The 21,760-nt window shown below is 31.2% G+C and overlaps 2 long non-coding RNA genes across 2 annotated transcripts; one reads left to right on the forward strand and one right to left on the reverse strand.

Moving 5' to 3' along the window:
• Window positions 1–789: 789 nt before the first annotated feature.
• Window positions 790–21,677, forward strand: LOC143264153 (uncharacterized). The gene is made up of 2 exons (XR_013037673.1): window positions 790–930; window positions 21,502–21,677. It is a non-coding gene; the product is annotated as an uncharacterized LOC143264153 (long non-coding RNA).
• LOC105662127 (uncharacterized) lies at window positions 2,789–5,617 on the reverse strand. Its single transcript, XR_013037658.1, has 4 exons — window positions 5,486–5,617; window positions 4,550–4,729; window positions 3,262–3,500; window positions 2,789–3,180 (listed from the first exon to the last, which is right to left on the reverse strand). It is a non-coding gene; the product is annotated as an uncharacterized LOC105662127 (long non-coding RNA).
• Window positions 21,678–21,760: the final 83 nt, after the last annotated feature.

The raw sequence follows: 21,760 nt of genomic DNA on the forward strand, positions 1-21,760 counted from the left end.
ATAACCACGTTGTTACAACAGTGTAGCATCAAGTTCTTTCGGACTCGAACTTTTCGGACTCACAGACAAAAAGTTTGCGGATACGTTACGTAAAAGTGCCACGATGCGACGCAAAGATAAACAATCGAATTAAATTAAATTTCACCCGCGTAATTCTTTCCGGATGCATCTACCGTAATCCATCCGAAGTAAGTCATTCGTGAAGCCGTATCAAATAACAGAATTTCTTTTTCCATCACCGTTCGGCTGTCAACGAACGTCGAGCACATGTTTGTTTTTCGCAACGCTTCGGGCGTAAACAAAACATTCGTCAACTTGTGAGTGACCGGTCATTGGTACCGGAAATTGTTTTCGACGCGGCGTTGAAAACGGACCAGAAATCGTCGTGTCACAGAAACGAACTGGAATCGAAGTTGGACAGTTTGGAAGTCTATATAATAGAGTGTTTAAAATCGCGTGAAATGTGCTGTTTCCTTGCATCCATGTCGGCGACCAGATTTCGCAGGACGTCGAAAAGTCGCTCGACAGGACTCGACCTAAAATAAGAAATAATTGTATTTACAATTTCGTGAAATTGGCGACCTCTTTGCAGAGTGAAAATAAAAAGATTGGAGGAGTTAAGAGTGGATAAACATTGTAATATTTGTTGCAATGGATGTGTCGGAATCAAGACCGATCCAGTTATAATAATTTGTACCGAATTGATTAATGTCGAGTGTTATTTGATCTTGGATAGATTTATCTACACTAACAGAAAATTTTATCGCGTACGTGAAACTATTCTCATTTGATATTGTGAAATTGAACGTGATATGTGACACTCGGTGAATGTTTTGGCACACGAAAGAAACTTCCTGATACTTTTAAGGGTTTTTTCCGACATTGTGTCATCTTTGTCAGGATTAAAAGAACAGGTGTCGCCGAGTCATGGTACGTTTTCTCATCTTTTGTTATCTTTGATTCAATGTCATTATCATTGCCCGTAAAAATGCTATATGATTCGTGAATTATCTTCTGCAGAAAGTGAAGTTTAATTTAACGAACACATTTAGCAGACGTTCACTGTTAAAGCAACATTCACCGAAGCATTTGTGGATCTTCACGAAGTTTATTTTTAAGTCAACTGCAATCTGAAATGGGCGCGCTATTTGAATGATGAATAGTAAATATCGTATGAAAGGACTGATTATTTGCAATGTAATTTTGTTGATCAAATATTCTAATAACTTGTATCAAATGTCTTTTGAAACATTTCAGAGAATAGTATTGTTTCTTTGTCGGTATAAAGTATTATAAATATTAATTCCTTATAGCAATTCCAGTTTGATAAAGAACTCAATCTTAAGATAATTTTAGATTTGAAAATTACGGGAGATTTAAACGATACATCGGTTAAACGGCAATGATAAGACAAAAATCTATAATTGATAAATGGATCTATACACAATTTCATGATTAAAGAATATCGCAGATGCAATAAAAAATGATGTATCTCTGATAATTTTTTAAGAACAGATCTTTCGAATTGACAGTAAATGACAAATTATTTGATACTTTGAAATAAAATGATAAAAAATTATTTTTATTATTACATATATTTTTATTAGTAAATATTATAGGCATCTATAGATATATTATTTAAATATAAAACTGTATAATTATAAATTTATATAAACCATGTTCAAATATAAAACTTATTAAAAAAAGAAACAAATTAATTGTGAAATAATATTGCAATTATAATATTAAATTATTGTAATAATATTATTTTGTGACTGAGAAAGAAAGTTAATAATTGAAACAATTAGTGACGGTTTACTAATAAAAATCAAATTATTATTGTCATTGGTAATTCATTATTAGTAAAAGACGCTAATGTTAAGAAAACAAATAGCAATTTTTCTTGTCACTATTGTTATCAATTGTAGAGTATAAATGATTCATGATTTAGAATAAAATATTAGTACATAAAATAAAACTTTTGAACGTTTTCATTTGTACAGTCTTATCTAGCTTTTGTGTATTATAATGCATTGTCTTCGATATCTTTTACTGATAATATTAATTCCATTTTCACGTGCTCTGTACTTCCCTATGTTTTGTCGATATCTTTGCTCTTATCTTCAAGATTCGGAGTACGTACTCTATATATTAGCACAGTTCATTATTGTTTCTATATTCATTACTACACTCTAAATTGTCAATATCAAAAATTAGTAATTTTCCATTTAATGTATACGTAATTTCATTTTCTACGTTAACTTGGATACAATCTTTTGTAAAGTTTTATAATTATTGGAAATCATTTAAAAATTAATTTAAATGTATAAATCGTAAATAGTCAAACTTCAATTTTATTTTTAAAATAATTATTTCTTATAATTTCATATTGTAAAATTTCAAATGCATTAAAATTAAAAAGAAATTGAAGTACACACCATTTAAATCAACCAAAGTGAATACATGTTACAATAAATACGCATATTAAAATTAAATTTCAATAATGAAGTATTTGTCATCTTTCAGACTAAAAATAATTAATTATTTATAAATTATTTTAATTAGTTCCTGCAATGTACCATTTACTTATTAATATTGTAATTGCAATTGACATCTCAGTTTTTTATTTAACAATTTTATCAATTTCTAGCAATATTATAATTTCAGATTTTTTTTAATAATTTAAAAAAGAAGCGAATTAAATTTTATTCATCTTCATATTCAAATAATTTATTCGTATTACTTACTATTCATACATGTATTTATATTAATGAAGACAGTCGATAAGAAATGTATTCTGGTTATTATTTCATCATTCAAGTTATGGAAATATTTTTGTACACATTAAATATTGACATACATGTCACGTAAAAGAACTAAAAATTAGTATAAAGTTGAAATTCTTATTTCTTCAATTATGTTCATGTATTTAACTCAATATGCGTCAATCAGAACATTTATGTTGAGTCATACTAATTATCTCCTTCACACGAGATGAACATCAGCGGTTTAAAGTTAATAATTGAAGATTAATCGTTAAACGAAACACGTGGTACCACGAGTTCGTTCTCCTTGCGTACTGATAACGAAGGTTCATAGTTTCCCGGTCAAATGTTGGTCATTTCTTTGATAAACGTTGTTGAACTGTCATACGGAAGAAAACACGTGGATCACAGCTTCCTGGAACGGAATCGTCACAGCTTCTGAATACAATTTCAATTAGTTTAATTAAATGACGTGTTGAATCAACGGGATACAAACCATTACTGTCGTGTAATACGAGTCGATGTGTATAAAGAGATTAGTAGAGTGAAATTTATTCTATAGTTGATTCATCGCTGTAAATATTGTGCATGATAGGAACGTGGTCCGTGGGTGAAAATAGAAAGGCGATTATCGATTATCGATGACATATCGATACTCTATCGATATTTAACGATATTGTTTCAATATTGTTAAGATGTCGTTATTATGAGTAGATATTTTGAAATTTAGAAAATCTGAAATTTGAAAATTACAAAATTTTGAAAATTTAGAAATTTTGTTTTTTTTGGGGGGGGGGGGGGGGAATTTTGAGAAATTTGGGGATTTTGGAATTTGGAGATTTTGGTATTTTGGAATCTTGGAAATTTTGAAATATTGGAATTTGGGACTTTTGGATTTTGGAATTTTGGAATTTTGGAATTTTGGAATTTTGGAATTTGGAAATTTGGATATTTTGGACTCTTGGAAATTTTTACATTTTGGAATTTTGGCAATTTTGGATTTTGGAATCTTGGAAATTTTTACATTTTGGAATTTTGGAATTTTGGATTTTGGATTTTGGATTTTGGTATTTTGGATTTTGGATTTTGGAATTTTGGATTTTGGATTTTGGATTTTGGGATTTTGGAATTTGGAATTTTGGAATTTTGAAATTTTGGATTTTGGCTTTTTGAAATTTTTGAAATTTTGGATTTTGAAAATTTTGGACTTTTGAAATTTGGGAATTTAGAATTTTGGAAATTTTGAAATGTTGGATTTTGCAAATTTTTGAATTTTTGTATTTTGGAATTTGGGAATTTTGAAAATTTTGACATTTTGGAATTTAGAAGTTTGAAATTTATGAAATTTTGATATTTTGATATTTTTGAAATTTTGCATTTTAAAGATTTTGAAATTTTGAAATTTGGAAATTGGAAAATTTGGGAACTGGAAATTTGGAATGTGTGAATTAACGAATTTAGAAATTTTGATATTTTGTAGTTTTGGAATTTTGAAATTTAATAAATTTGTAAATATCAATTGACTAGTTTCGACTGCATTATACATAAAATTCAATAAAATACTGCACGTCACTTAAACAGACATAGATATAAACATACTGTTTAATGTTAGTTAAGTTTTACGGAGTTTCATCAACGTGTTTCTTTTATTTCCTGTTTGATTCTGATTCTGATTCTCTATGATTCGTTTGCGATCTAAAACGTTCCTTTGCAGCAATGCGTAAACGTGTGATCTCTTTTGTACCGTATTCGCTCAGAAAGCAGTTATTGAAACTTGTATGTACCTTTTGTCCCTTTGGAAGGTGTAAATGCTTCAGACTGAGCATTTGTTGCACCTCTTAGACTCTTTCAATAGTTACATCATGTTTTTCAGAATTTTTTACTTCCTCTCAGTTTTTGTCCTTTCATGTACTTCAAAATCGTAGAGTTTTCTTTTTATGGAAAAGTCTTTCACGTCGCAGCAACTATGTATTACGTGTATGTTAAAAATATATATTCTGATATAACTCACAGTTTTTGCTTTTATTGGAGATATATTTGTGGATAATTTATCGGAAAACACTTAATATACTAAATGATGATAAAAATATGGTGATTTGTAAGGGTGATTAGTAACATGGTGTTTGATGTATAGAGGAATTTTTTTTACATTTTATTCATGGGACACCTTTACTTTAATTATTACTTACAAATCCAAATCCAAATTTAAAAATTTTTAAATTCCGGTGAAAATGGACAATCCTTCAGGTGATATTTACGAGTGTACTTTTAATAGCGTTAAAATATCGCTCACTTAGACTATTATACGAGCAAGATAGCGAAAAAAGATAGCTAATTACTGGACACGGTAAGCTGTAAAACGTCTTGTTCGCAGTGCGTTAATTAGGTAGTTTATGAGCATCTACAGTTGCGGACAAAAGTTTTCAAATAATACCGATTTTTCTATTTCATCTTTATATAAATAATTTGTTCGAAAACTTTTGTCCTTAAGTGTACAGAGTACATTACAAAATTAGTAATATTGATTCGATTAGAATGAATGTATTGTAGATATTCGCACAATTTACTATTCTTTGAAATAACACCCTCCTGCGTTAATACGTTATAGCGAGTCTGCCAATGCGCATGCGTGTACTGGAAATTTTTAATGGAGTTGCTCCTCAATTCACGCGTTGCATCCTTTTGCCGCTGTTGGTTTAAAACGATGTCTTTTTATCTACCTTTTTAATCGAGGAAAAAGGAAAAGTCAGGTGGAGTTTGACATCTTAAAACTGCAAGTTGTAGTTTTCCTAATTTCTCAAACTTGTGTATCAACAGAATTTCATTATTTTGATAATGTTTGCGATGTAAATGTTCAGAGACGACTGAGCACGCATTCTGTTCGCGACTTCCCCCACCACCATTCCCACCAATAGAGGCCCTTTTCTACGCCCCGCCCAGATTATAAAGAAACGGTAATACTTTTGTAACACACCCTGTACTTAACAACTTAACTCTTTAAATTTATTTGCGTCTCAATTCAGACAAGATTTTTACGGATTTGAAGGGTTCATTTGTAACACCTACGAAGAAAAGAAGGACTTCGTAAATCTGATTAACATTGAACGGCTCCGTTCGAGTTGCATAACGCCTATTCCACCTTCTTTTAATCGTTAATGCAATTAAGGTAATAGCGAGTAAGCTTTTCCCGCGACGTTGGCTTAAATTCTACGCGGAAAAGGCTTAAAAGCTTGAAGAGATGAATTTAGCTCGCACAATGGATGTTCCACTGCCAAGTTTACGGGAAATTTTGCCGGGCAAGTAGCGGCTATTTTACCGCTTCCTTATTTTTGTAATTGGCAAGTACTATAAGCGCGGGCTCGTTCATTTTCTGCGTGTTTCGTTGCCGTATTACAATTGTGGACACTGTACAAATTACACCACTTAAAATGATTCTTCTATGAACGTATAAAGGTAAAATTATTCTGAAATTGACGTTAAATTTTTGTCGTTTTTTTTTACAGCAATTATTGTAAAAAATGTTATAAATGTTTAGAACGAAAATTTGAGAAATATGTCGAGATGTAAGTGGAACAAAGATTTTATTTAAAAATGACGAATGTCTCGTATAATGTTGATGTAATACGGACGCGTTCATTTTAGGCAGGAAACGGAAGTGAACATTTTCCCGCCATTTTTCAAACGACTCGAAGTATTATTTCTGAAATATTGCTGTTTTCTTAAAAAATTATTCAATTTGAGAAAAATTAATTGTTTTATATGCTTAAATAATTATCGTTTTTTGAAGTTAACTTTGTGAATCGATTCTAATAATATTTATTTATAATAATATCTATAGTATAAAATTATATTTATAATATTTACAGTTTCTTATCATATTTATTGATTTTACAGTTCTTTATTAATTACAAAATGTAATTTAGAATTCTTATTCTATAGAATTAATAATTTATTTAACTTCTATTTATATATTTATTTATATTTATTGGTTTAAACACGAATTCACGTGTGGGTCGTTTATTAAGAGAGCATGAGACTCGCACAAAAAGTAAATCGCCCTCTTCCTTGATGTTTAAATAGAGGTCACGGTTAAACCTACAATTATTTTGAGAGATTAAAAAGAGTCATAACTTCGCATTTCCTCTTTGCTGTCTTCAGATCTTGCCGACGGTTAAAGAAATCGATGGTCCTTTACTCGAAATGCTGATTTCTTAAATATATAAAAATAATTGGAAATATTTCTAATACTTACTAAATTCTTTAATTTTCAAATTGACGAAATTGTACATTTTCAAGCATTTCTAAGGTAAAATTCCCAAATTTGGAAATTTAAAAGTTTTGAAAATTCTTGATTTTAAAAATTTAAAAATTTCAAGACCCCAATTTAACAATTTCTAGATATACAAATTCTCAAATTCTCAAGTTTTGAAATTTTCAAATTAAAAAATTAAACAATTCCCAAGTTCCCAAATACTAAAATCCCAAAATTGAAAAATTAAAAAATTCCAAAAACCCAAAATTTTCAAATCCCTAATGTACATAATATTCAGTTCATATGTCCTGTTATATTATGAACATAAAACAATAATAAAGTTATTATTCGCGCAATTGGCCGCAATGTGCTCTCAATGTATTCTCGATGACTTGCAAATTGCAGTTAATATATTCTCTTTCATTCTAACAGTTCGTACCATACCTTTGTACTTTTCTATGTGTTAGTTCTTAATTTTCCAATTTTTTCATTTCCAAGTTTTCAAATTCTCAAATTGTCAAATTCACATATTGTCAAATTGTCAAATTGTCAAATTGTCAAATTGTCAAATTCCCAAATTTTCAAATTTTCAAATTTTCAAATTCTCAACTTCCCAAATTCTCAAATTTTCAAATTTTCAAATTCTCAAATTCTCAAATTCTCAAATTCTCAAATTCTCAAATTTTCAAATTTTCAAATTCTCAAACTTTAAATTGCCAAATGATCAAATTCAAAAGTCTTATTTCTCAACTTTGTATACCTACCTACATGCACATCAGCATATTTCTCTATCTCTATCTTTTTATATCTCTATACCTCTACATGTATCTCTGTATATCCCCATATCTCCATATCTCCATATCTCCATATCTCAATAACCTTACATCATTAGATGTATCCCTATATCTTTACAATTCTATATTTTTATATCTCTATATCCCTATATCCCCAAACCTTCAACCTTCTAAACCTCCAACCCTCTAAACCTCTACATCCCTAAATTCTCATGCTCCTACAATCCGAACTCCTGTATCCTTACATGTATATCTATTTACATATATGTATATTTAATCCCCATATCTCTATATTTTAATATCTCGATAGCTCCATATCTCCCTATCTGTAAGTCTCTGTTTCAAATATCCAAATCCCTCAGATCCAAAATCCCCAACTCCCCAAGCTCACAAATTTCGACACAATTTACAAAATGTGCAAAATATACCTAATAAATATAGAAGTTTCACATGCACTCGCGATCATAATATGCATTCTATTTTTTTCCTTATTTCGTCATTTGATATGGACGCAGCTAGCTCGTGTTTACGTTAAAGTTACAATGTTGTTCACATCAGATATCGATTTTTACTTATAAAACAGCGATGAAATTTCATCGTTAACTTTCGAACACCCTCTATGAGTTCATATCTGCAATCAATATTCTGTACTTCTATGTCAAAGTCAAGCCAGATCTATACCGTGAAAGTACGTGCACAGTTAAATAATCAAAGCTGCGGCACGTGTTTTATGTAATTTATTAAATAATCTCTGGAATCAGGAGAAACATAACAAGATCCTATTATTACATAAATAGTAAGAGGATAAATAAATAAAGGTGATCGCTAAGGTCCGACCCCATCATTATACTTCAGAAACAGCTTTAAATACGTAAAAATGTGTCAGACAAAAGTTGTAGGACGTCGAAAGGGATATAACGTGGTAGCAACAATTTGACCTTGGATGGTAGTTTGAAGGTCGCGTGAACATCTTCAGTTTCTTAGAACCTCCATTTTTTATTACATACTCTTGTAGCCCTCGTTTTCAAAACACCTATGTTTATTTTTTATGTAAGTTACTCCCAAGATATGAAGCTTCAAAGTTGACACACAAGTAAATCTGATCGAGCAACTTTCGCGCGGTACCTTAGGTAATGTGAATACCGACGTATGTCAACTTTGGAGCTTCATATCTTGGGAATAACTTGCACAAAAGACAAACATAGGTAATATTTTAAAAACGTCTCGAGACCCACAAGAATATTCAATAAAAAATGGGGGTTCTATTTAAGAAACTGATGACGTTCACGTGGCCTTCGAACGACCAACAAGGTCAAATTGTTGCCACCATCTTATGCCTCCCTTGATATACAACTTTTGTCTGAAACATTTTTCCATATTTGAAGTTGTTAAAGGGTGGGACTTTAGTGACCCTATATGCATATTCATTTACACAAATGTGTATAAGCATTGTTATTATTATGTTTCAGTTTTTTACCCAGGAATTTTAATACAGAATTGAACTCAGAATAGAAATGAATTTTTGATATTTTATTTTTGTATTGGTATAAGCTCTTTTGAATGTATGCGAATTATCTTTGATTCTTCGTGTGTTACGAAGTGAATCGATTAAATGAAGTATGTATGTGTACTTCATAATCAGATAGAGAATTTATAAATCCTCATGCTAACAGAATCTGATAATTTTGAAACATTTGCGGGGATACTGAAAATTTCTTATCGGAGTTTCAAATTTTTAATATTTAATTAACTTATCAGTTTTAGAAAATTATTGGAGAAAGCTGCGTGTGGTGGCTTTGGTAGTTTGTTATTTTCAAATAACTACATTTCTAAGTTTCTAAATTTCCAAATTTCCAAATATCAATATTTTCAAAATTCCAAACTGCCAAAATTTTCAAAACCCAAAGTTTCTAAGCTTCCAAAGTAGCAAATTAGAACGTTATTCCATTATCCTTATTTTACTAACATTATTAGCAAATTACACTAATTCGCATTATTATGTAGACCACAAGTGACAGATAAGTGCAATCGTAGTATAGTAAGCAACGCACCTAATTAAAGAATATTCGCAATACAATAATGAGCACGTAATAACGGCGTTTTACAAAAACTCGGGACAAAAGGTGGGTGCAATAAAACAAAAGGCGTACACGTATATGACTAGCCATTATGCACGGTCGTACAAATATAGACGTAAACTAGGTTTTATCCTTCTACATATGTTCTGTTTATTTTGAAAGTAGAACAGGTCCATTTTTGAAAATAACGAAGATGATAACAATAGATAGAACTTAAATATATTTTTATCTTTAATAAATCTATGTATATACATATAGTGAAAACAGTTCAAATTCTCTGATATTTGGGCAATGAAAGTTTGACTGACTAACGGTATAACAGTGCTTGTTTTGAAAGTGGTACAAGGTACAGGTCCACGTTAGGTTTAAATTACTTTTAGAATATATTACGGTACAATTTAGCTTCGGTTTTGAGTAATACTTTCAGTGAAGGTATTAATAATAATATATTATAATACATTGTGTAGTGTAATACAATAATACCTTGCGTAAAGAGTTTCAAATTGTCAAATTTATCAACATGGTCCATAGGTGTACATACATATTGCATTAAACAGAAAATTATACTAGCTTTAATATTTCTATACATACAATGTGTTATATAGTAAATTATACTAGATTTGATATATCTGTACGTGTGTTGTATTATGCAGTAAATGAAGGTTTAATGTATCTTTATGAATAAAGTACATTATACATTCTTTATGAATAAAGTACATTATACATTCAATTATATTAGACTTAATATTTCTATCAATACAGAGTATTATACAAGGTGTCTCACAACTAGTGTAAGTCTTTGAAATGGAGGATAGCTGACGTGATTCTGAATAAGATTTCCCTTTGCAAAACTAGGGTTTGAAGCTTCGTTTTTGAATTATTAAGGAAAAACGCGGACCAATCAGGGCGCGAGGATTACGCGTGCGCAGACGCGAGAATGGCAGCTTCGGATAACGCGTAGTTATCCAACGCATGGTAATCCAACGTGTAGTAATGCATCGTGTGGTAATGCAACGCGTGGTAATTCAATGCGTACTAATACAGCGTGTGGATATCCAACGCGTAGTAATCTAGCGCGTGCATATTCTACGCGTAGTAATCCAACGCGTAATAATGCAACGCGTGGTAATTCTAAGCGTTGGAATATAATACGTGGTAATCAAACGCGTAGTAATCCAGCATGTGGATATCCAACGCGTAGTAATCCAACGCGTGGATATTCGACGCGTAGTAATGCAACGTGTGGTAATGCAACGCGTAGTAATCCTATGCGTAGTAATCCAATGCGTAGTAATCCAACGCGTACTAATACAGCGTGTGGATATCCAACGCGTAGTAATCTAGCGCGTGCATATTCTACGCGTAGTAATCCAACGCGTAATTATGCAACGCCTGGTAATTCTAAGCGTAGGAATCTAATGCGTGGTAATCTAACGCGTAGTAATCCAACATGTGGATATCCAACGCGTAGTAATCCAACGCGTGGATATTCGACGCGTAGTAATGCAACGTGTGGTAATGCAACGCGTAGTAATCCTATGCGTAGTAATTCAATGCGTAGTAATACAACGCGTACTAATACAGCGTGTGGATATCCAACGCGTAGTAATCTAGCGCGTGCATATTCTACGCGTAGTAATCCAACGCGTAATAATGCAACGCGTGGCAGTTCTAAGCGTAGGAATCTAATGCGTGGTAATCTAACGCGTAGTAATCCAGCATGTGGATATCCAACGCGTAGTAATCCAACGCGTGGATATTCGACGCGTAGTAATGCAACGTGTGGTAATGCAACGCGTGGTAATCCTACGCGTAGTAATCCAATGCGTAGTAATCCAACGCGTAATAAAACAGCGTGTGGATATCCAACGCGTAGTAATCTAGCGCGTGCATATTCTACGCGTAGTAATGCAACGCGTGGTAATTCTAACCGTAGGAATCTAATGCGTGGTAATCTAACGCGTAGTAATCCATCATGTCGATATCCAACGCGCAGTAATCCAACGCGTGGATATTCGACGCGTAGTAATGCAACGTGTGGTAATGCAGCGCGTGGTAATCCTACGCGTAGTAATCCAACGCGTACTAATACAGCGTGTGGATATCCAACGCGTAGTAATCTAACGCGTGCATATTCTACGCGTAGTAATCCAACGCGTAATAATGCAACGCGTGGCAGTTCTAAGCGTAGGAATCTAATGCGTGGTAATCTAACGCGTAGTAATCCAGCATGTGGATATCCAACGCGTAGTAATCCAACGTGTGGCCATTCGACGCGTAGTAGTCCAACGCGTAATAATCCTCGCGCTCTGATTGGTCCGCATTTTTCCTTAATAATTCAAAAACGAAGCTTCAAATCCCATTTTTGCAAAGGGAAATCTTATTCAGAATCACGTCAGCTACCCTCCATTTCAGGGACCTACACTAGTTGTGAGTCACCCTGTACACTAAAATATACCAGATATAATATATCAGTATGTATGTTGTATCATACAGTAAATTATATCAAGTTTAATATATCTTTATATTAAATATAAATTACATATTATACAATAAATTACATTAGATTTAATATTTCTATACATGCAGAGTGTTATACACTAAACAATAGTAAATTTAATATTTCTGCTGCAGAATAGACTTTCCACTACACAATTTACAATTAACCAAATTCAACATTATCAAATGTCCTCCAAGAATTAATTAAACATTCGTTCGATAAGTACCCACCCATAAACACCATCGCAACAAAGGTTTTTCGCTCCCATTAAGAATTGTGCCACAGAATTCCCGGAAAAGGACGATGAAGACAGGAAAGAAGAATAAGAAGAAGAAGAAGTAGAAGAACTGACGGAAGGAAAGACAGGGGATCGCAAGATATGCGCGTGATCATCGTGGCCACTGTTAAATTGATAGCAACTCATACACAATGAACTTCATTTATAATCGTCGACTTTAACTCGAGCTACTTTGGTTGGTTACGAAATGCCAGAAGCAAATCTCGACGTTGTCGTGTCTCTTTGCCAAACGTCAAAATCAAAAAGACCATTTCAGAAGCGAGCTTCTGAGCAACGTCCTGTTGCTGTTTTCCTGCGACCAACTTCGCCGACCTCGTTTCGATATTTTGTTTCAGGCGTTCGAAGGATTTCCCTTATCGAATTTAAGAGAACCCAAACATGGGAACAGGTATTCTGCATTTTAATGTGGACGGAAACCTCTTTGGTTTGGACCATGGAACACCGTGGCGACAAAATCGTAATAACTGGTTTTGTCTGAAATAATATGTTATTTTCTTGCTTAAATAATTTGTACCGACTGCTTTTTTTTAGCATGAAATAAAGTGTCTGTCGAACAACCTTGTGAACGAAAGGTTATTTTGAGAATACGTAAATATGGCTTAAAGTAAATTGGTAAATTGGTAAATTGGGAGAAGTCAAGAGTAGAGTAAGAGTAAAGTCAAGAGTAGATCTGGGTTTCCTAGGAGAAATATGGTAACCGACTAAGGAGAGATTTGATATAGGGTGATTTTTAAGGATTTTTGGGAGTTTGAACATTTGAGGATTTTGGGATTTGAAGACTTTTGGAATTTGGGGATTTTGGGTTTTAGGAACTTTTGGAAGTTTTGGGATTTGAGACTTGAGGATGTCGATTGAGGGATTTGGTGATGTAGGGATATGGGAATTTAGGGATTTGGGGACACAGAAATTTGGAGATCTGAGGATTTGAGGACCTAGGAATTTCGGGTCATAGGTATTTTACAACCTAGGAATTTGGGGATATAGGCATTTTGGGAATAATGGAATTTGGGGATTTTGGAATTTGGGGATTTTGGAATTTGGGGATTTTAGAATTTTGAGATTTTGGAATTTGGTATGCTGGAATTTGGAAATTTTGGAATTTGGAGTTCATGGAATTTGGAGATTTTAGAATTTGGAGATTTTGGAATTTGAGATGCTGGAATTTGGGGATTTTGGAATTTGGGGATTTTAGAATTTTGAAATTTTGGAATTTGGTGTGCTGGAATTTGGGGATTTTGGAATTTGGAGATGCTGGAATTTGGGGATTTTAGTATTTGGAGATGCTGGAATTTGGGGATTTTGGAATTTGGAAATTTTGGAATTTGGAGTTCATGGAATTTGGGGATTTTAGAATTTGGAGATTTTGGAATTTGAGATGCTGGAATTTGGGGATTTTGGAATTTGGAAATTTTGGAATTTGGAGTTCATGGAATTTGGGGATTTTGGAATTTGAGATGCTGGAATTTGGGGATTTTGGAATTTGGAAATGCTGGAATTTGGGGATTTTAGTATTTGGAGATGCTGGAATTTGGGGATTTTGGAATTTGGAAATTTTGGAATTTGTAGTTCATGGAATTTGGAAATTTTGGAATTTGGGGATTTTAGAATTGGAGATTTTGGAATTTGAGATGCTGGAATTTGGAGATGCTGGAATTTGGGGATTTTGGAATTTGGGGATTTTAGAATTTTGAGATTTTGGAATTTGGTATGCTGGAATTTGGGGATTTTGGAATTTGAGATGCTGGAATTTGGGGATTTTAGAATTTGGAGATGCTGGAATTTGGGGATATAGGCATTTTAGGAATAATGGAATTTGGAGATTTTGGAATTTGGAAATCCCCAAATCTTCAAATCTGCAGAAATGAAACACTATATATGCATTTCTAATAATTGCTTACAATAGGAAAATGAAGAACTGAGGTCGATGTTTTGATGCTTAATACCAGAACGATTCTTGATTAAGTAGATGAATTACAAGAGAAGGAAAACAACTTAATTGAAACCAGACTTGATTGAGAAGTGTCATAAATTGATACACTTAATAGTTCACGTGAATTGTATTATTTCAATACATGTATATTCGATCATCTGATTGTTTTTATTGGCTGTTACATCGGTATAATGTGAACTTTGTTCATTATTACCAGTTCATCCTTCAAGTTACGTTGACATACTAGAAAACACCCTGCATATATGTATAATACAAAGAAAATATCTTCATACAAATATTCGAACTCCGATGCTATCGAATAAGCTATTATTTAACACAGCATGAAAATATAGAAGGGCTAATGATCATAGCAGTCGAGGCCCATACAAAATCAATCAAAAACATAGAAATTAATTTCATTTAAGATAGAAACTTGTTACTATATCTATACTTCTAGGTCTTTAAAATCTTAGATCCCAAACACTATACCTGTAAATTCCAAGGTCCACAATTCTTAGATTTCTAAATTTTTGTTTGGTCTTAAAATTTCTTGAAATATCTAAATTCTCAAATTCATAGATGATCAATTTCTATGATCTACAAATTCTAAATTTAGCAAATGGCTATATCGCCAAAGTTCTGGGACCTCAAATTTTCAGATCTCCAAATACCTACATCATAAAATTCCTGGGTCCCTAAATTCCTAAATTTTTGTGTCCATAGATGATCAAATTCCACCATCTCCAAATTCCAAAATCACCAAATTCTAAATTCCCCAAATTTCAAGATCCCCAATTTCCAGTATCTCCAAATTCCAAAATCCCCAAATTCCAGCATCCCAAATTCCAGCATCCTAAATTCCAAAATCCCCAAATTCCAAAATCCCCAAATTCCAGCATCCCAAATTCCAAAAGCTCCAAATTCCAAAATCCCCAAATTGCAGCATCCCAAATTCCAAAATCCCCAAATTGCAGCATCCCAAATTCCAAAATCCCCAAATTGCAGCATCTCAAATTCCAAAATCTCCAAATTCTAAAATCCCCAAATTCCAAGATCCCCAAATTCCAGTATCTCCAAATTCCAAAATCCCCAAATTCCAGCATCCCAAATTCCAGAATCCCCAAATTGCAGCATCCCAAATCCCAGAATCCCCAAATTCCAGCATCCCAAATTCCAAAATCCCCAAATTCCAGCATCCCAAATTCTAAAATCCCCAAATTCCAGCATCCCAAATTCTAAAATCCCCAAATTCCAAAATCCCCAAATTCCAGCATCCCAAATTCCAAAATTCCCAAATTCCAAAAACCCAATATTCCAGAATCCCCAAATTCCAGCATCCCAAATTCCAAAATCCCCAAATTCTAAGATCCCCAAATTCCAGTATCTCCAAATTCCAGCATCCCAAATTCCAGAATCCCCAAATTCCAGCATCCCAAATTCCAAAATCCCCAAATTCTAAGATCCCCAAATTCCAGTATCTCCAAATTCCAGCATCCCAAATTCCAAAATCCCCAAATTCCAGCATCCCAAATTCCAAAATCCCCAAATTCTAAGATCCCCAAATTCCAGTATCTCCAAATTCCAGCATCCCAAATTCCAAAATCTCCAAATTCCAAAATTCCCAAATTCCATGAACTCCAAATTCCTAAATTTAGAAATTTAGAAACTTGCAAGTCTGAGAATTTGAAACTTCCAAACTTCAAAATTGCGCAAATACCATATCTGATAAATACAATAATTCGAAATTTTCAAAGTTTGTATATTTTACCCTTTACTATATTCATTCTTCTAATCTTTCCATTTTACACATAAAAATTTTCCAAAAAACTATCGTTATATATCTCTCTAACAAGTCTAACAAAGATTTTATCATACACGCAAAAATCCGTACAAAAGAAGATAAACAACAAAAATTAGATACGAGTACAAAGCATAAAAAACAACATAGTGGAAAATATGATTGGGTCAGAGAGACCCGAACACAATAGTAGGGTTAATAAAAACAGTCGTTTGATGTGTTCGCTCTTACGATATGAATATGTATCTTATCTGACCTTGTTCCCGAGTTAGAGACGTTTTTGTATTTCAATAATTCTTGTTACAAACTGAACTGGTGTACTTGATTCCACTTACGATAGACAGCTTACTATCAATGCTATATCGTATGTGGTGCGAATGAGAGGAATGCTTGGAATTTTTGGGAATGTCAAAAATTAATGGAGAAGACGTTCATTTAGATAAATTATAGGAAATTGTTTGCTATTTTTATTTTTTAGTAGTTTGTATATTTAGCTTGTAATGGGAAAATATTTTGGAAATTTGCTTTTATAGATTTGAATAGGGTGTTGAGTGGTACAAGTCGATGGTGCTTTATTTTATTATGTAAAAAATATAAAAAAAATGTAGCATCGAAGGTGCAAAAATATGTAATATTAAATGTGGGAGAATTATGTCGTTTATAATATAGCCTTACATATATAAAAATTTGTAAAATTAAACATGTAAAATCATATAGTATGAAACATATAAAAATATGTAATATTAAACTTTCAAAAATATATAGTACTTATATATATAAGAATTTATAAAATCAAACATGTAAAATCATATAGTATGAAACATATAAAAATATGTATTATTAAACATGTAAAAATATTTAGTATTATATATATAACAATATATAAAATCAAACATGTAAAATCATGTAGTGTGAAACATATAAAAATATGTAATATTAAACTTGCAAAAATATATAGTACTTATATATATAACAATATATAATATTAAACATGTAAAATCATGTAGTATGAAACATATAAAAATATGTACTATTAATCATGTAAAAACATTATTGTATTACACATATAAAGATATATAATACTATACAAATTCTATGTGAAAAAATAAGTTGGAAATAAACAGTAAAATTTGTTCTTACAAGACTCAGTTTTTGAGAAAATTGAAATTGAAAATTTCAGTATTTGAGAGAAATTTTTTTTAATGTATTAAACAAATTTTTAAATTTACTAAGTTATTGAAAATTATTAATTATTATGATATTTTAACATTCGCTGTTATATAATGTTATCTGAGAAAACAATTATTAATTATTATAACATTTTAACATTTACTGTTATATAATGTTATCTGAGAAAAAAATTATTAGTTATTAAAATATTTTAACATTTACTATTATATAATGTTGTCTGAGAAAAAAATTATTATTTGTTAAAATATCTTCACATTTACTCTTATATTATGTTATCTGTAGAAAGAAGGTGGTTAATTATTATAATATTTTAAAATTTACTCTTATATAATATCTGAGAAAAAAATTATTAGTTATTAAAATATTTTAACATTTACTATTATATAATGTTACCTGAAGAAAAAAATTATTATTTGTTAAAATATCTTCACATTTACTCTTATATTATGTTATCTGTAGAAAAAAGTGGTTAATTATTATAATATTTTAAAATTTACTCTTATATAATATCTGAGAAAAAAATTATTAGTTATTAAAATATTTTAACATTTACTATTATATAATATTACCTAAAGAAAAAATGATTCATTATTAAAATATGTTGACATTTACTGTTGCTCAACATTATTTGACATTATTCCAGACCTCACAAGAGCAATAAATTACCAATAATTTAGAACTACTGTTACTATTTAAAACTATTGTAGTAACTATTTAATAGACTAGTTAGGAATTTTCGAAATGTTTTGATCTAATTCACAAAATGTATTATTGAAGTGGACTCAATTTCCTTGCTTCTCAAGATACTAGAATGCACTTCAGCCTGTTCTAAATATCACTTTCTGTAAAGGGAGGCGAACAATTGATACAGCACACAAATGGCTGCAACTCAAAAACAAGGTCAGGCAGAGCAAATGTTTGAACGAACTTTTCTTTCCACTGTTTTATTACTTTTAACTTATATTTGCACCCTGAAGTACATGCTTTTTAATATTTCAAAGCTTTAGGTTTAATTTTGTGATAGTCTCTTTCGAGTAAATGAATTTCAATTGCGTATGAAATTTATATATATTGCAATCGAAAGTGGTGCGTTGTATTGAACTGTTATTGGGTAGTTTTAGGGAGAAATTTTTTTTTTTTATATTGTTTTTGGTAAGATTTTCTGTTTTTAATATAAAATTTTTTAAGTTTTTTTTAATATTAAGATTTTTATATTTTGAGGTTTTACAAGTTTCTAAATATTTAAATTCTTAAATTTTCAGATTACTGTTTTTCTAAATTCCTAATTTCATAAATTATGCAATTTCTTAAAGTTTATAAATTTTCAATTTTTCAAGTTTCTTTAATTTCTTACATTTGTTAAATTACTCAATTTCTCGAGTTTCTTCAATTTCTAAATTACCAAAATTCACAAATTTTCCAAGTCTCAAAATATTTAAATCCCTAGGTTTTCAGATTACTTTATTTCTGAATCATCAATTTCTCAAATTTCTTAAATTTTTGAAATTATTCAATTTCTTAAATTTCATAAATTATTTAATTTCTCAGATTTCTTCAATTTCTTACATTTCATAAATTACTCAATTTCTGAAATTTCTAAAATTACTCAATTTCTCAAATTTCATAAATTACTTAATTTCTCAAATTTCATAAATGACTCAATTTCTCAAATTTCTTAAATTATTCTATTTCTCAAATTTCTTCAATTCCTCCAATTATCAAATTCTCAAATTTCCCAAGTTTCAAAATATTTCAATCCCTAAATTTTCAGATTATTATATTTCTGACTCCTCAATTCTGTAAATTACTCGATGTCTCAAATGTCTTAAATTTCATAAATTACTCAATTTCTCAAATTTCTAAAATTACTCAATTTTTCAAATTTCATAAATTACTTCATTTCTCAAGCCTTATAACATTACTCAATTTCTCAAATTTCATAAATTACTTAATTTCTCAATCCTCACAAAATTACTCAATTTCTCAAATTTCATAAATTACTTAATTTCTCAATCCTCACAAAATTACTCAATTTCTTAAATTTCATAAATTACTTAATTTCTCAAGTTTCATAAAATTACTGAATTTCTCAAATTTCATAAATTACTTAATTTCTCAAGCTTCATAAAATTACTGAATTTCTCAAATTTCATAAATTACTTCATTTCTCAAGCTTCATAACATTACTCAGTTTCTCAAATTTCATAAATTACTTAATTTCTCAAATTTCATAAATTACTTAATTTCTCTAGCTTCATAAAATTACTCAATTTCTCAAATTTCATAAATTTCTTCATTTCTCAAGCCTCATAAAATTACTCAATTTCTCAAGCCTCATAACATTACTCAATTTCTCAAATTTCATAAATCACTTCATTTCTCAAGCTTCATAAAATTACTCAATTTTTCAAATTTCATAAATTACTTCATTTCTCAAGCTTCATAAAATTACTCAATTTCTCAAATTTCATAAATTACTTCAATTCTTAAGCCTCATAACATTACTCAATTTCTCAAATTTCATAAATCACTTCATTTCTCAAGCCTCATAACATTACTCAATTTCTCAAATTTCATAAATTACTTCATTTCTCAAGCTTCATAAAATTCGTCAATTTTTCAATTTTCTTCCATTTCTCCAATGACCAAATTCTCAAATTTCTCAAGTTTCGAACTATTTAAATCCCCAAAATCATAACGAGGTTATTAAAATGAAAACATCCAGTAACCACAGATATAAACTAGATAAATTTCATCCTATACGAATATAAAATGCCGAAGCAAATTCCCCTGAAGTTTTTATAACCCCGATCGATTAAAAGTGTGGACAGGAAAGTAAGATTCGTTGAATAACGAAGTGTAATCAGATAAAAGGTCGATGTTCCTTTATTTCCGTGAAGTCACTAACTAAATGTCGGTTTAAAATAAAACATTTCGTACGTCACACGGTCGTTATCGGAAAATTAAGAATAATTTAACGATTTGTGAGATCTCAATTCTTTTAATTCCTCGTTGCAGATATTCTCTATTAATAAAAGACCCTCTGCAAATTTTATATTTCATCAAGTATTACATAATTAATACTATTATTAAAATTATCAAAAACATTTCTAATCATACCCTTTCGCATAAAGGTTATCAACATTATATTTTTTTCTCGACATAATTTTGTGCAGATTTACAAGTATTATGCGATGGAATTCGTTTAAAATATTTTCAAGCTTCCATAGATTACGTAAATAAATGACTCACGTCATATTTTTCAGAGTCCCAGTAATCGCTTTTACATTGTCTCAGTTATTGTAGTAAAATCTGTGTAACGATAGATTTTTGTATGACACAGTTCACGATAAAGCATTATCGGGCGATAGCTTCGAAAGCGTATAACAAGAGCGTAAAGCATTCATAGTAGCTTGAATGTCACTGATTGTACAAACGTGTTACAAAGATGACTCGTTATCTGCACTGAAATATGTTCCCTTTGTTAACGAAGCTACACCAAATAATTTTTACAAAAACTGTTAATTTTGCTAATCGATTTTTAACGATATTCTGCCATTACACTAAGTGTACTTAATTTGAAATTAAAAATGAAGTTAAAGAAAAACGACATAAATTAGTACACACGTTTATTCTTTATCTTGATGAAAATCAATTGTGATTTCAAGGAATGTACTTTAAAATATGTACCTTATAATGAGAAGCCATTGGGAGATGGCCTTATAAGGAGAAGCCGCAAGCTTGTGGAGCCATTTGGTTTGGTGGTTTCAGTGTTAAATCCTCCATGATCGACATACCTTTTGCATAATTGTAGTTGAAAGCAAAAATCATTCTCCCTGAACGGAGAGAGTGTATCAATAATCGATGAAAGTAACAAAATTGTGTTTTATTTCAGAATACACCACAAGAGCCGAAGCAGTATCGTTCGCCGCATGGGTGCCTGGGTTGACGATCGTTTCGCGGAGGAGGAGGTGGTCCCGATTAACCAGGGCCCAAGAAGAAGGAAAGCTTCGCGCATCCTGGGCCACATTTGCGATGGTGGCGGTCCAGGTGCGACTGATCAGCCATCAAAGAACTATACTAAGTCGTCCAGGTTGTCAGCCACATCGTCGCTGTTGCCGTTACGCCGTCAGTTCACCAGGCAGCTCTACGAG

This window comes from Megachile rotundata, chromosome 3 (assembly GCF_050947335.1).
Source record: "Megachile rotundata isolate GNS110a chromosome 3, iyMegRotu1, whole genome shotgun sequence".
NCBI classification, from domain to species: domain Eukaryota; kingdom Metazoa; phylum Arthropoda; class Insecta; order Hymenoptera; family Megachilidae; genus Megachile; species Megachile rotundata.